The 14,193-nt window shown below is 45.0% G+C and overlaps 1 pseudogene; it reads left to right on the forward strand.

Moving 5' to 3' along the window:
* LOC112069975 (glycogen phosphorylase, liver form-like) overlaps positions 1-9,494 on the forward strand; it is a 39,027-nt pseudogene extending 29,533 nt beyond the window's left edge.
* The last annotated feature ends 4,699 nt before the right edge of the window (positions 9,495-14,193 follow it).

Raw genomic sequence — 14,193 nt, forward strand, 5'->3', positions numbered from 1 at the left:
ACCTATGGGCCCTGGTCTAAAGTAGTGCACTACCCTATGGGGTCCTGGTCTAAAGTAGTGCACTACCCTATGGGTCCTGGTCTAAAGTAGTGCACTATTACGTATAGGGTGCCATTTTGGCATGCTCACCTTGATTCCTCCACTGTTGTAGTTCTTGATTCCCTCTCCTTCTCCACTGTTGTAGTTCTTGATTCCTCTCCTTCTCCACTGTTGTAGTTCTTGATTCCACTCCTTCTCCATTGTTGTAGTTCTTGATTCCCTCCTTCTCCATTGTTGTAGTTCTTGATTCCATCTCCTTCTCCATTGTTGTAGTTCTTGATTCCTCTCCTTCTCCCACTGTTGTAGTTCTTGATTCCCTCTCCTTCTCCACTGTGTAGTTCTTTGATTCCCTCTCCTTCTCCAGAAGTATTAGGGCCCTGGTCAGAAGTATTAGGGCCCTGGTTAGAAGCATTAGGGCCCTGGTTAGAAGCATTAGGGCCCCGGTTAGAAGTATTAGGGCCCCGGTTAGAAGTATTAGGGACCCGGTTAGAAGTATTAGGGCCCTGGTCAGAAGCATTAGGGCCCTGGTCAGAGGGAGTACATTCACTTCAAGGGAATAGAATACCATTTGTATCAAGTTATGTCTTTCTGTGCCCAGGATAACAAGGAGAAGTTTTCCCAGTACCTGGAGAAAGAGTACATGGTGGAAATCAACCCGTCCTCCATGTTTGATGTTCACGTCAAGAGGATTCATGAGTACAAGCGCCAGCTCCTCAACTGCCTTCACATCGTCACCATGTACAACCGTACGTCGTGTGTGTGTGTGTGTATATATATGTATATATATATATGTGTGTATATGTATATATATGTGTGTGTGTGTGTGTGTGTGTGTGTGTGTGTGTGTGTGTGTAGTGCACTAGTTTTGTCAAATGGGGAATAGGTTGCCATCTGGGATCCTCACCTCCCTGCCTTATGACCCGTGGTTATAAATGATCTGTGAAGCCTCTACGTAGGCCTTTATAAAGGGTTATGAAAGGCTTAATTTAGGCGTTATAATAAGTAACACCTTTTGTTTCAAATCTGATCAAATATTTTGTTGTTGTTTTTTGAAGGCATCAGGAAGAACCCAAAAGCACCTTTTGTTCCCCGGACTGTGATCATTGGTGGCAAGGTACGTACCGAACTCTCGCTCAACTCTTTTTCTCAATATCAGAAAGAGGGAAAGACCCTCCTGACTTTCTCATCCAATGGGGTTTGAGAAGGAGGAAAGAGGAAACGAGGAATCCAGGAAATGCAATTGAGGTTCTCCCTGCGTCTTTCATGTATTCTTCACAGCCTCTTCCCATTGGAGGAAAAGGCTCGAGGGGAGGAACTGTGGCTCTTCTCCTCAGATGTATTTTGAGAAGGAAGTGAGGAGAGGGGACACCCTAGTGAAATTAATTGACACCCTAGGGGGCCCCTGGTAAAAAGTAGTGCACTATCATGACCCCTAGGGGCCCCTGGTAAAAAGTAGTGCACTATCATGACCCCTAGGGCCCCTGGTAAAAAGCCTAGGGCCCCTGGTAAAAAGTAGTGCACTATCATGACCCCTAGGGGCCCCTGGTAAAAAGTAGTGTAACAAACCCAGCAGCATTGCAGTTCTTGACACAAACCAGTGCGCCTGGCACCTTCTACCATACCCCGTTCAAAGGCACTATGACCCCCTAGGGTTAAAAGTAGTGCACTAAATATAGGGAAAATGGTACCATTTTGGATGCAGCCCCAGGGATGGAGGAAAGCTAAATTTGAGAAGGATCCTGTGTCTCCCTCTACAGGCTGCGCCGGGGTACCACATGGCCAAGATGATCATCAAGCTGATCACGGCTGTAGGAGAGGTGGTCAACAAAGACCCTGTGGTGGGCAGCAAGCTAAAGGTCATCTACCTGGAGAACTACAGGGTCTCTCTGGCTGAGAAAGGTACTGTATCTACCTGGAGAACTACAGGGTCTCTCTGGCTGAGAAAGGTACTGTATCTAATCCTGGAGAACTACAGGGTCTCTCTGGCTGAGAAAGGTACCTGTATCTACCTGAGAGAACGTACAGGGTCTCTCTGGCTGAGAAAGGTACTGTATCTACCTGTGAGAAGCTACAGGGTCTCTCTCTGGCTGAGAAAAGGTACTGTATCTACCTGGAGAACTACAGGGTCTCTCTGGCTGAGAAAGGTACTGTATCTACCTGGAGAACTACAGGGTCTCTCTGGCTGAGAAAGGTACTGTATATATCTACAGTCGCTAGTGAAAGTCATGGGCTTTGCTCTTTTTTTTTTATATATTTATTTTGATCCTGACAAACTCCCCAGTCCCTGCCGTACTAGCATACCCATAACATGATGCTGCCAACATAATACTTACCTTTCAGGGAAAAGTATCACCATTATCCTTGTGGGAGTATTTGTGATGTATTTCCCCCTACAGTAATCTTTTCCCCCTACAGTAATCTATCCCCCTACAGTAATCTATTTCCCCCTACCTTAATCTTTCCCCTACAGTAATCTATTTCCCCCTTCAGTAATCTATATTCCCCCTACAGTAATCTATTTCCCCTATAGTAATCTATTTCCCCTATAGTAATCTATTTCCCCCTATAGTATTTCCTATAGTAATCATTTCCCCCGACAGTAATCTATTTCCCCCGACAGTAATCTATTTCCCCCTACAGTAATCCCAGCCACGGACCTGTCTGAGCAGATCTCCACAGCTGGCACCGAGGCGTCAGGCACCGGCAACATGAAGTTCATGCTGAACGGCGCCCTCACCATCGGCACCATGGACGGAGCCAACGTAGAGATGGCAGAGGAGGCTGGAGAGGAGAACATGTTCATCTTCGGCATGAGGTGGTGAGGACGTGGCAGAGATGGACGTAGAGGGGTAAACACACACACACAAGGGACGTAGAGGGGAACACACAGACTGACACACACACACACACAGAGGGATGTAGAGGGGGACACACACACACACACACAGAGGGATGTAGAGGGGGAACACACACAGACACAGATGGACATAGAGGGGTAACACACACACAGATGGACGTAGAGGGTAACACACACACACACACACACACACACAACAGATGACGTGAAGGGGTAACAACAGACTGACACACCACACACACACAGATGGACGTAGAGGGGTAACACACACACAATGGACGTAGAGGGGGAACACACACACACACAGATGGATGTAGAGGGGGAACACACACACACACACAGATGGACGTAGAGGGGTAACACACAGACTGACACACACACACACAGAGGGACATAGAGGGCAGGGTTTGTTTTCCCAAATATATCTAATACTAATCTAAGGGTCCTACTTTATGCATCAACTACGTTACATCAACCATGTTACACCGACCATGTTACACCGACCACGTTACACCGACCACTTTACACCGACCACGTTACACCGACCATAGCTTACACCGACCACGTTACACGACCACGTTACACCGACCACGTTATACACCGACCATTTACACGACCACGTTACACACGACCACGTTACACCGACCACGTTACACCGACCATGTTACACCGACCACGTTACACCGACCATGTTACACCGACCACGTTACACCGACCACGTTACACCTACCAACCGTACACCGACCATGCCATAAAGTTGGGTGATGCTAAACTCAATATGAAACTTGACTCATATGATGATTTACTGAGTAAGTAATACATGAACAAATGGTTTACCAGTTTTGTTTGAAAGGGAAGTTGCTCTATTGTAAACTTGTCATTTAGAGAGATGTGACTATGATGTCTTGTTGTGAGAAATGTTGCTACTCTGTTCTCTCCTCTAAAGCTACGATGCCATGACATATTATGAGAAGATTCCAGAACTGAAGCAAGCCATTGATCAGATCAACAGTGGATTCTTCAGCCCCAAACAACCAGAGCTCTTCAAAGACGTCACCAACATGCTCTTCAACCACGACCGGTAGGTAGTGGCTCGAACCCCCCAAAATGGAACCCTATTCCCTATATAGTGCACTACTTTAGACCAGAGCCCTATAGAACCATATTCCCTATATAGTGCACTACTTTAGACCAGAGCCCTATGGCACCCTATTCCCTATTTATAGTGCACTACTTTTGGCCAGGCCCTGAATAGGATGCCATTTTGGGATGCAGACATAAAATTACCAGAAGGGTCGAGGAACGCCGCTCCAGCCCATCACAGAACATTGATTTGAATGTGAATGTTCGTTCCAGTAATTGTATTTCTATGGCTGCTGTGGTCCTTCCTGAGTCTTGACTGTCTCTGTCTTCAGCTTCAAGGTGTTTGCAGACTATGAGGACTACATAAAGTGCCAGGAGAAAGTCAGCCAACTATATCAGGTAATCATCATTATTCCCCCATGTACCTCTAGCGTGGATATGGATCATACTGCTGAAAATATTGTTTTATTTTTCCAAAGGTAAGTTGACTGAGAACACATTCTCATTTACAGCAACGACCTGGGGAATAGTTACAGGGGAGAGGAGGGGAGATGAATGAGCCAGTTAGAAGCTGGGGATGATTAGATGGCCATGATGGTATGAGGGACAGATTGGGAATTTAGCCAGGACACCGGGGTTAACACCCCTACTCTTACGGTAAGTACCATGGGATCTTTAGTGACCACAGAGAGTCAGGACACTCGTTTAACGTCCAATCTGAAAGACAGCACCCTACACAGGGCAATGTCCCCAATCACTGCCCTGGGGCATTGGGATATATATTTTTTTAGACCAGAGGAAAGAGTGCCTCCTACTGGCCCTCCAACACCACTTCCAGCAGCATCTGGTCTCCCATCCAGGGGACCAACCAGGACCTGGCCTGCTTAGCTTCAGAGGCAAGCCAGCAGTGGGATGCAGGGTGGTATGCTGCTGAAGCCTGATTACAGTAGAGCCTGATACGGATCATCCTGGAGAAAAGATTACAGTAGAGCCTAATACGGATCATACTGCTGAAAAGATTACAGTAGAGCCTGATACGGATCATACTGCTGAAAAGATTACAGTAGAGCCTGATACGGATCATACTGCTGAAAAGATTACAGTAGAGCCTGGAACAGATCATACTGCTGAAAAGGTACGTCTGGGCACAATTACCATTCTAAGGCGGTCCTTTGTGGCACAGTAGGTAAGACAGTGGTGTTAGCAGTACCAAAGTTGTGGGTTCAATTCCCACAGGGATCACATGCTACCATAAACATGTATGCACTCACTACGGCAAGTCGTTTTGGACAAAAGTGTCATTATATTTATTTATGTGTGTGTGTGTGTGTGTATATGTGTGTATATATGTGTGTGTGTGTATATATATATGTGTGTGTGTGTGTATATGTGTGTATATACAGTGGGGAGAACAAGTATTTGATACACTGCCGATTTTGCAGGTTTTCCTACTTACAAAGCATGTAGAGGTCTGTCATTTTTATCATAGGTACACTTCAACTGTGAGAGACGGAATCTAAAAACAAAAATCCAGAAAATCACATTGTATGATTTTTAAGTAATTAATTTGCATTTTATTGCATGACATAAGTATTTGATCACCTACCAACCAGTAAGAATTCCCGGCTCTCACAGACCTGTTAGTTTTTCTTTAAGAAGCCCTCCTGTTCTCCACTCATTACCTGTATTAACTGCACCTGTTTGAACTCGTTACCTGTAATAAAAGACACCTGTCCACACACTCAATCAAACAGACTCCAACCTCTCCACAATGGCCAAGACCAGAGAGCTGTGTAAGGACATCAGGGATAAATTGTAGACCTGTACAAGGCTGGGATGGGCTACAGGACAATAGCCAAGCAGCTTGTGAGAAGGCAACAACTGTTGGCACAATTATTAGAAAATGGAAGAAGTTCAAGATGACGGTCAATCACCCTCGGTCTGGGGCTCCATGCAAGATCTCACCTCGTGGGGCATCAATGATCATGAGGAATGTGAGGGATCAGCCCAGAACTACACGGCAGGACCTGGTCAATGACCTGAAGAGAGCTGGGACCACAGTCTCAAAGAAAACCATTAGTAACACACTACGCCGTCATGGATTAAAATCCTGCAGCGCACGCAAGGTCCCCCTGCTCAAGCCAGCGCATGTCCAGGCCCGTCTGAAGTTTGCCAATGACCATCTGGATGATCCAGAGGAGGAATGGGAGAAGGTCATGTGGTCTGATGAGACAAAAATAGAGCTTTTTGCTCTAAACTCCACTCGCCGTGTTTGGAGGAATAGAAGGATGAGTACAACCCAAGAACACCATCCCAACCGTGAAGCATGGAGGTGGAAACATCATTCTTTGGGATGCTTTTCTGCAAAGGGGACAGGACGACTGCAGCCGTATTGAAGGGAGGATGGATGGGGCCATGTATCGCGAGATCTTGACCAACAACCTCCTTCCCTCAGTAAGAGCATTGAAGATGGGTCGTGGCTGGGTCTTCCAGCATGACAACGACCCGAAACACACAGCCAGGGCAACTAAGGAGTGGCTCCGTAAGAAGCATCTCAAGGTCCTGGAGTGGCCTAGCCAGTCTCCAGACCTGAACCAATAGAAAATCTTTGGAGGGAGCCGAAAGTCCGTATTGCCCAGCGACAGCCCCGAAACCTGAAGGATCTGGAGAAGGTCTGTATGGAGGAGTGGGCCAAAATCCCTGCTGCAGTGTGTGCAAACCTGGTCAAGAACTACAGGAAACGTATGATCTCTGTAATTGCAAACTAAGGTTTTGTACCAAATATTCAGTTCTGCTTTTCTGATGTATCAAATACTTATGTCATGCAATAAAATGCAAATTAATTACTTAAAAATCATACAATGTGATTTCTGGATTTTTGTTTTAGATTCCTTCTCTCACAGTTGAAGTGTACCTATTATAAAAAATTACAGACCTCTACATGCTTTGTAAGTAGGAAAACCTGCAAAATTGTCAGTGTATCAAATACTTGTTCTCCCCACTGTATGTGTGTGTGTGTATATATATGTGTGTGTGTGTGTGTGGTGTGTGTGTGTATATATATATGTATGTGTGGTGTGTGTGTATGATATATATATATATATATATATATATATATATAAATGAAGGTTACTTGCAATGACTATGTGGTTGTCTTGGGTACCTCAGCTGAATACGCTGCTGTTCAGTTGTCTGGATAACAGCTTCCGCTGAATGACCCAAATGTAAAAGTAACGTGGCTTTTTATATACACTGCTCAAAAAAATAAAGGGAACACTTAAACAACACAATGTAACTCCAAGTCAATCACACTTCTGTGAAATCAAACTGTCCACTTAGGAAGCAACACTGATTGACAATAAATTTACATGCTGTTGTGCAAATGGAATAGACAACAGGTGGAAATTATAGGCAATTAGCAAGACTCAATAAAGGAGTGGTTCTGCAGGTGGTGACCACAGACCACTTCTCAGTTCCTATGCTTCCTGGCTGATGTTTTGGTCACTTTTGAATGCTGGCGGTGCTTTCACTCTAGTGGTAGCATGAGACGGAGTCTACAACCCACACAAGTGGCTCAGTTAGTGCAGCTCATCCAGGATGGCACATCAATGCGAGCTGTGGCAAGAAGGTTTGCTGTGTCTGTCAGCGTAGTGTCCAGAGCATGGAGACGCTACCAGGAGACAGGCCAGTACATCAGGAGACGTGGAGGAGGCCGTAGGAGGGCAACAACCGCAGCAGCAGGACCGCTACCTCCGCCTTTGTGCAAGGAGGAGCACTGCCAGAGCCCTGCAAAATGACCTCCAGCAGGCCACAAATGTGCATGTGTCTGCTCAAACGGTCAGAAACAGACTCCATGAGGGTGGTATGAGGGCCGACGTCCACAGGTGGGGGTTGTGCTTACAGCTCAACACCGTGCAGGACGTTTGGCATTTGCCAGAGAACACCAAGATTGGCAAATTCGCCACTGGCGCCCTGTGCTCTTCACAGATGAAAGCAGGTTCACACTGAGCACATGTGACAGACGTGACAGAGTCTGGAGACGCGTGGAGAACGTTCTGTTGCCTGCAACATCCTCCAGCATGACCGGTTTGGCGGTGGTCAGTCATGGTGTGGGGTGGCATTTCTTTGGGGGCCGAACAGCCCTCCATGTGCTCGCCAGAGTAGCCTGACTGCCATTAGGTACCGAGATGAGATCCTCAGACCCCTTGGAGTTCATATGCTGGTGCGGTTGGCCCTGGGTTCCTCCTAATGCAAGACAATGCTAGACCTCATGTGGCTGGAGTGGTGTCAGCAGTTCCTGCAAGAGAAGGCATTGATGCTATGGACTGGCCCGCCGTTCCCCAGACCTGAATCCAATTGAGCACATCTGGGACATCATGTCTCGCTCCATCCACCAACGCCACGTTGCACCACAGACTGTCCAGGAGTTGGCGGATGCTTTAGTCCAGGTCTGGGAGGAGATCCCTCAGGAGACCATCCGCCACCTCATCAGGAGCATGCCCAGGCGTTGTAGGGAGGTCATGCAGGCACGTGGAGGCCACACACACTACTGAGCCTCATTTGACTTGTTTTCAGGACATTACATCAAAGTTGGATCAGCCTGTAGTGTGGTTTTCCACTTTAATTTTGAGTGTGACTCCAAATCCAGAACTCCATGGGTTGATAAATTTGATTTCCATTGATAATTTTTGTGTGATTTTGTTGTCAGCACATTCAACTATGTAAAGAAAAAAGTATTTAATAAGAATAGTTCATTCATTCAGATCTAGGATGTGTTATTTTAGTGTTCCCTTTATTTTTTTGAGCAGTGTATATATATATGATTATATATATATATATAATCATGTTTTTTTTCTTCTTAGAACCCGAGGGAGTGGACCAAGATGGTGATCAAGAACATCGCTGCGTCCGGGAAGTTCTCTAGCGACCGCACCATCACCGACTACGCCACGGAGGTGTGGGGGGTGGAGCCTACAGATCTGAAGATCCCACCCCCCAATGAGCCACGCGAGGCTCTCGACGAGACGGCCAGGGCGCTGAGGGAGAAGTGAGGCTGCCTGGTGTGGTGTGGCTGGGCTGAAGTTACCCCTAGTGGCTGTTCTTCTCAGTTTAGCATTGTCCCCKGCACTAATGGTTAAGGTTAGGAGATGGGGAKGCTGATCCTTGATCTGTACCTAGGGAAAACTTCACCCCAGATTGCCTGTCGTTATTTAAAGGGAAAATCTTTTTAAACATGTAACTCAATAAACAGAGCTCTTTATATAAAGCAGTTGACTACTTAAATAACAGTCTGTTACATACTTTCAGCATCAACAAACAGTGTTCTATTTTTCTGACCTCCATCTTCTAGGTGCTATACTGTTGCTACCAGATTCTTACCCTGTCTTTCAGTTGCCAACTGGCTCATACTGTACTTGAAAGTGAATTTATCAACAAACAAACAAAAAGTTTATTATGACCCTTCATTTTCTAATAATCTGTATTGTTACTTAAAAATAAATCTAATCGTCTCTGATCTGATGATGTCTTTTTAATGTTTATTTTTCAACTTTTAATAGTAATATTATGAACACAGTTACGAGAAAGACTAGTGCAATACAAAATCGGACTCAGAACATGGACACGTCGCCATGAAAATTCCAGTGAGGACAAAGGACATGACAATGAACAGATGATGTTTCCTTCCTGTTGGTACGCTTAGCCACCGGACTAGATAGCAGCGATCATCAACTGGATTCAGACGCGGGACCATTTAAAAAAAAAAAGTTCTTTAGCGGATGGTCAAGTGCCCGGAACATAATTATGATGAAAGTGGCTCTCACGAGGACCGCCACAGGAATAGAAGACGCAGAGTTCATTAGAGTTACCAGCCTCAGAAATTGCAGCCCAAATAAATGCTTCAGAGTTCAAGTAACAGACACATCTCAACATCAACTGTTCAGAGGAGACTGTGTGAATCAGGCCTTCATGGTCGAATGGCTGCAAATTAACCACTACTAAAGGACACCAATAAGAAGAAGAGACTTGCTTGGGCCAAGAAACCCGAGCAATGAACATTTAGACCAGTGAAAAATTGTCCTTTGGTCTAGAGTCCAAATTTGAGATTTTTGTTTCCAACCGCCGTGTCTTTGTGAGACGCTGTGTGAGTGAACGGATGATCTCCGCATGTGTAGTTCCCACCGTGAAGCATGGAGGAGGAGGTGTGATGGTGACACGGTCTGTGATTTATTTAGAATTCAAGGCACACTTAACCAGCATGGCCACCACAGCATTCTGCAGCGATACGCCATCCCATCTGGTTTGGGCTTAGTGGGACTGTCATTTGTTTTTCAACAGGACAATGACCCAACACACCTCCAGGCTGCGTAAGGACTATTTTACCAAGGAGAGTGATGGAGTGCTGCATCAGATGACCTGGTCTCCACAATCACCCGACCTCAACCCAATTGAGATGGTTTGGGATGAGTTGGACCGCAGAGTGAAGGAAAAGCAGCCAACAAGTGCTCAGCATATGTGGGAAGTCCTTCAAGACTGTTGGAAAAGCATTCCAAGTGAAGCTGGTTGAGAGAATGCCAAGAGTGTACAAAGCTGTCAGCCACCCTTTTCCTTGATATTTAAAGAATCTCAAATATAAAATATATTTTGATCAGTTTAACTATTTTGGTTACTACATGATTCCATATGTGTTATTTCATAGTTTTGATGTCTTCACTACTATTCTACAATGTAGAAAATTGTAAAAAATCAAGAAAAACCCTTGAATGAGTAGGTGTTCTAAAACTTTTGACCGGTAGTGTGTGTGTGTGTTTGTTTATATATAGTGCCTTCGGTATAGCCTGGTTCCAGCATAGCCTGGTTCCAACATAGCCTGGTTCCAACATAGCCTGATTCCAGCATAGCCTGGTTCCGGATCTGCTTGTACTCTTTGCAACAGATGATGATCTTTAGCTTTGTTCCCCTCTCCTTCGTTGTCAAGCCAAACATGGAAATATGTCACGACAAACATTTCTGTCATAGATCCATTATTAATGTTATGTTCAATCACTGACCTCACGGCCAGACTGTTTGGCATGACAATATGTGAAAAGCTTGGCCTGTCTGACACACAGGCTGGCACCAGTCACAGACATTTAAAAACAGCAGGAAAAATAACAATTGAGTTCACCATAGATCAGTTGAATATAAAAAATGATGACTAGTTGAGAAAATAATTACATGGCTAACTGTGAAGGTAGATAAACTCATAACTGTCTGCTCATTTGCTAATGTTGACCACTTGGAGCACTACAGACGTATCTAATGTTGACCACTAGGTAGAGCTACAGACGCATCTAATGTTGACCACTTGGAGCACTACAGACGTATCTAATGTTGACCACTAGGTGGAGCTACAGACTTCTGTTCATCACCAGTGACATACTAATATGCATGAGCGAATCTCAATGGCATTTCCTGGATTCCTTGTGTCCGCTCCTCACCTCCTCAAACCCATTGGAGGTTGGAGTGGAGGGACCTCTGACCTCATCCAATGGGTTTTGAGAAGAAGGAGAGGAGAGAGAGGATGTGAGGAATCATTAACGTTCTCCCTATATTTCCCCGATTCTCCACACTTTCACCAAAGTCCCCGTCATGGATTTAAAAACATATTGGATTGGTGTAGGAACTGTCTAGAGGGAGTAACTCACCTTGCTCCTGTGTCTTCACAGCATCATTGTTCACCACCCTCCATAGAGAGTTCACACATCTTCATTTTGGGGAAAAGAGTCTAGAATGAAACCAAATCTTTAAACACAAACTTCTTTCTCCTGAAGTCTACACTTGTTCACTCCCTCAGATTGTTCCCACAAATCTAAACTTATTGGGTTGATGGAGGCATGGAATAGAGGGAGTTTCCACCAAATCAAATGTGTCACATGCGCCAAAATACAAAATACAACATTTCACCTTACAGTGAAATGCTTACTTGCAAGCCCTTAACCAAACAATGCAGTTTTAAGAAAAAATAAGCGTTAAAAGTATTTACTAAATAAACTGAAGTAAACAATAAATAAAAGAAGAAGATATTGAAAAATAATGAATAATTAAAGAGCAACAATAAAATAACAGTAACGAGGCTATATACAGGGTATTACGGTACAGAGTCAATGTGGAGGCTATATACAGGGTATTACGGTACAGAGTCAACTTGGAGGCTATATACAGGGGGTACCGGCTAGTCAGGTAATATGTACATGTAGATAGGATGGTGGGGGGGGGAGTCAATGCAAATAGTCCAGGTAGCCATTTGGTTAGCTGTTCAGGAGTCTTATGACTTGAGGGTAGAAGGTGTTAAGAAGCCTTTTGGACCTAGACTTGGTGCTCCGGTACCGCTTGCCGGTATGTCCAGGTGGGAAAGTGCAGTGTGAATTGCAATAGAGATTGTATCATCTGTTGGGGCTGTATGCAAATTGGAGTGGGTCTAGAGTTTCTGGGATAATGGTGTTGATGTGAGCCATGACCAGCCTTTCAAAGCACTTCATGACTAGAGACGTGAGTGCTACGGGTCGGTAGTCATTTAGGCAGGTTACCTTGGTGTTCTTGGGCACAGGGACTATTGTGGTCTGCTTAAAACATGTTGGTATTACAGACTCGGTCAGGAACAGGTTGAAAATGTAAGTGAAGACACTTGCCAGTTGGTCAGCGCATGCTCGGAGTACACGTCCTGMTAATCCGTCTGTTGACCTGTTTAAAGATCTTACTCACATCGGCTACGGAGACCGTGATCACACAGTCGTCCGGAACAGCTGGTGCTCTCATGCATGCTTCAGAGTTGCTTGCCTCGAAGCGCGCATAGAAGTAATGTTGCTCGTCTGGTAAGCTCGTGTCACTGGGAAGCTCACGGCTGTGCTTCCCTTTATTGTCATCTGACCACTTCCGTATTGAGCGAGTCATTGGTACTTCCTGTTTTAGTTTTTGCTTGTAAGCAGGAATCAGGAGGATAGAGTTATGGTCAGATTTGCCAAATGAAGGGCGAGGGAGAGCTTTGTACTCCTCTCTGTGTGTGGAGTAAAGGTGGTCTAGAGTTTTTTTTCATCTGGTTGCACATGTGACATACAGCTCGTTGAGTGCGGTCTTAGTGCCAGCATCGGTAATGGCAATTTGAGCTACAGTACCAACCAGATGAGTTACAGTACCAACCAGATGAGTTACAGTACCAACCAGATGTGTTACAGTACCTACCAGATGAGTTACAGTACCAACCCAGATGTTGTTACAAACCTACCAGATTGAGTTACAGTACCAACCAGATGATTACAGTACCTACCAGATGAGTACAAGTACCAACCAGATGTGTTACAGTACCTACCAGATGATTACAGTACCTACCAGATGAGTTACAGTACCAACCAGATGAGTTCAAACAAATACCTACCAGATGAGTTACAGTACCTACCAGATGAGTTACAGTACCAACCAAATGTGTTACAGTACTACCGATGAGTTACAACCTACCAATGAGTTACAGTACCAACCAGATGAGTTACAGTACCTACAGATGAGTTACAGACCTACCAGATGAGTTACAGTACCTACCAGATGAGTTACAGTCCAACCAGATGAGTTACAGTACCATACCCAGATGAGTTACAGTACCTACCAGATGAGTTACAGTTACCTACCAGATGAGTGTACAGTACCTTACCAGATGAGTTACAGTACCAACCAGATGAGTTACAGTACAACCAGTGGTTACAGTACCAACGCAGGAGTTCAGCTACTTACCAGATGAGTTTACAGTACCAACCAGATGAGTTACAGTACCAACCAGATGATTGCAGTACTACCAGATGGTACAGACCAACCAGATGTGGTACAGTACCTACCAGTGTTACATACCTACCAGATGTTACAGTACCTACCAGATGAGTACGTACCTACCAGATGTGTTACAGTACCTACCAGATGTGTTAACAGTACCTACCAGATGTGTTACAGTACCTACCAGATGTGTTACCGATACCAACCAGATGTGTTACAGTACCTACCAGATGTGTTACAGTACCAACCAGATGTGTTACAGTACCAACCAGATGAGTTACAGTACCAACCAGATGTGTTACAGTATCTACCAGATGAGTTACAGTACCAACCAGATGAGTTACAGTACCAACCAGATGTGTTACAGTACCTACCAGATGAGTTACAGTATCTACCAGATGAGTTACAGTACCAAC

Source organism: Salvelinus sp. IW2-2015, unplaced genomic scaffold (genome assembly GCF_002910315.2).
Source record: "Salvelinus sp. IW2-2015 unplaced genomic scaffold, ASM291031v2 Un_scaffold1174, whole genome shotgun sequence".
In the NCBI taxonomy this organism is placed as follows: domain Eukaryota; kingdom Metazoa; phylum Chordata; class Actinopteri; order Salmoniformes; family Salmonidae; genus Salvelinus; species Salvelinus sp. IW2-2015.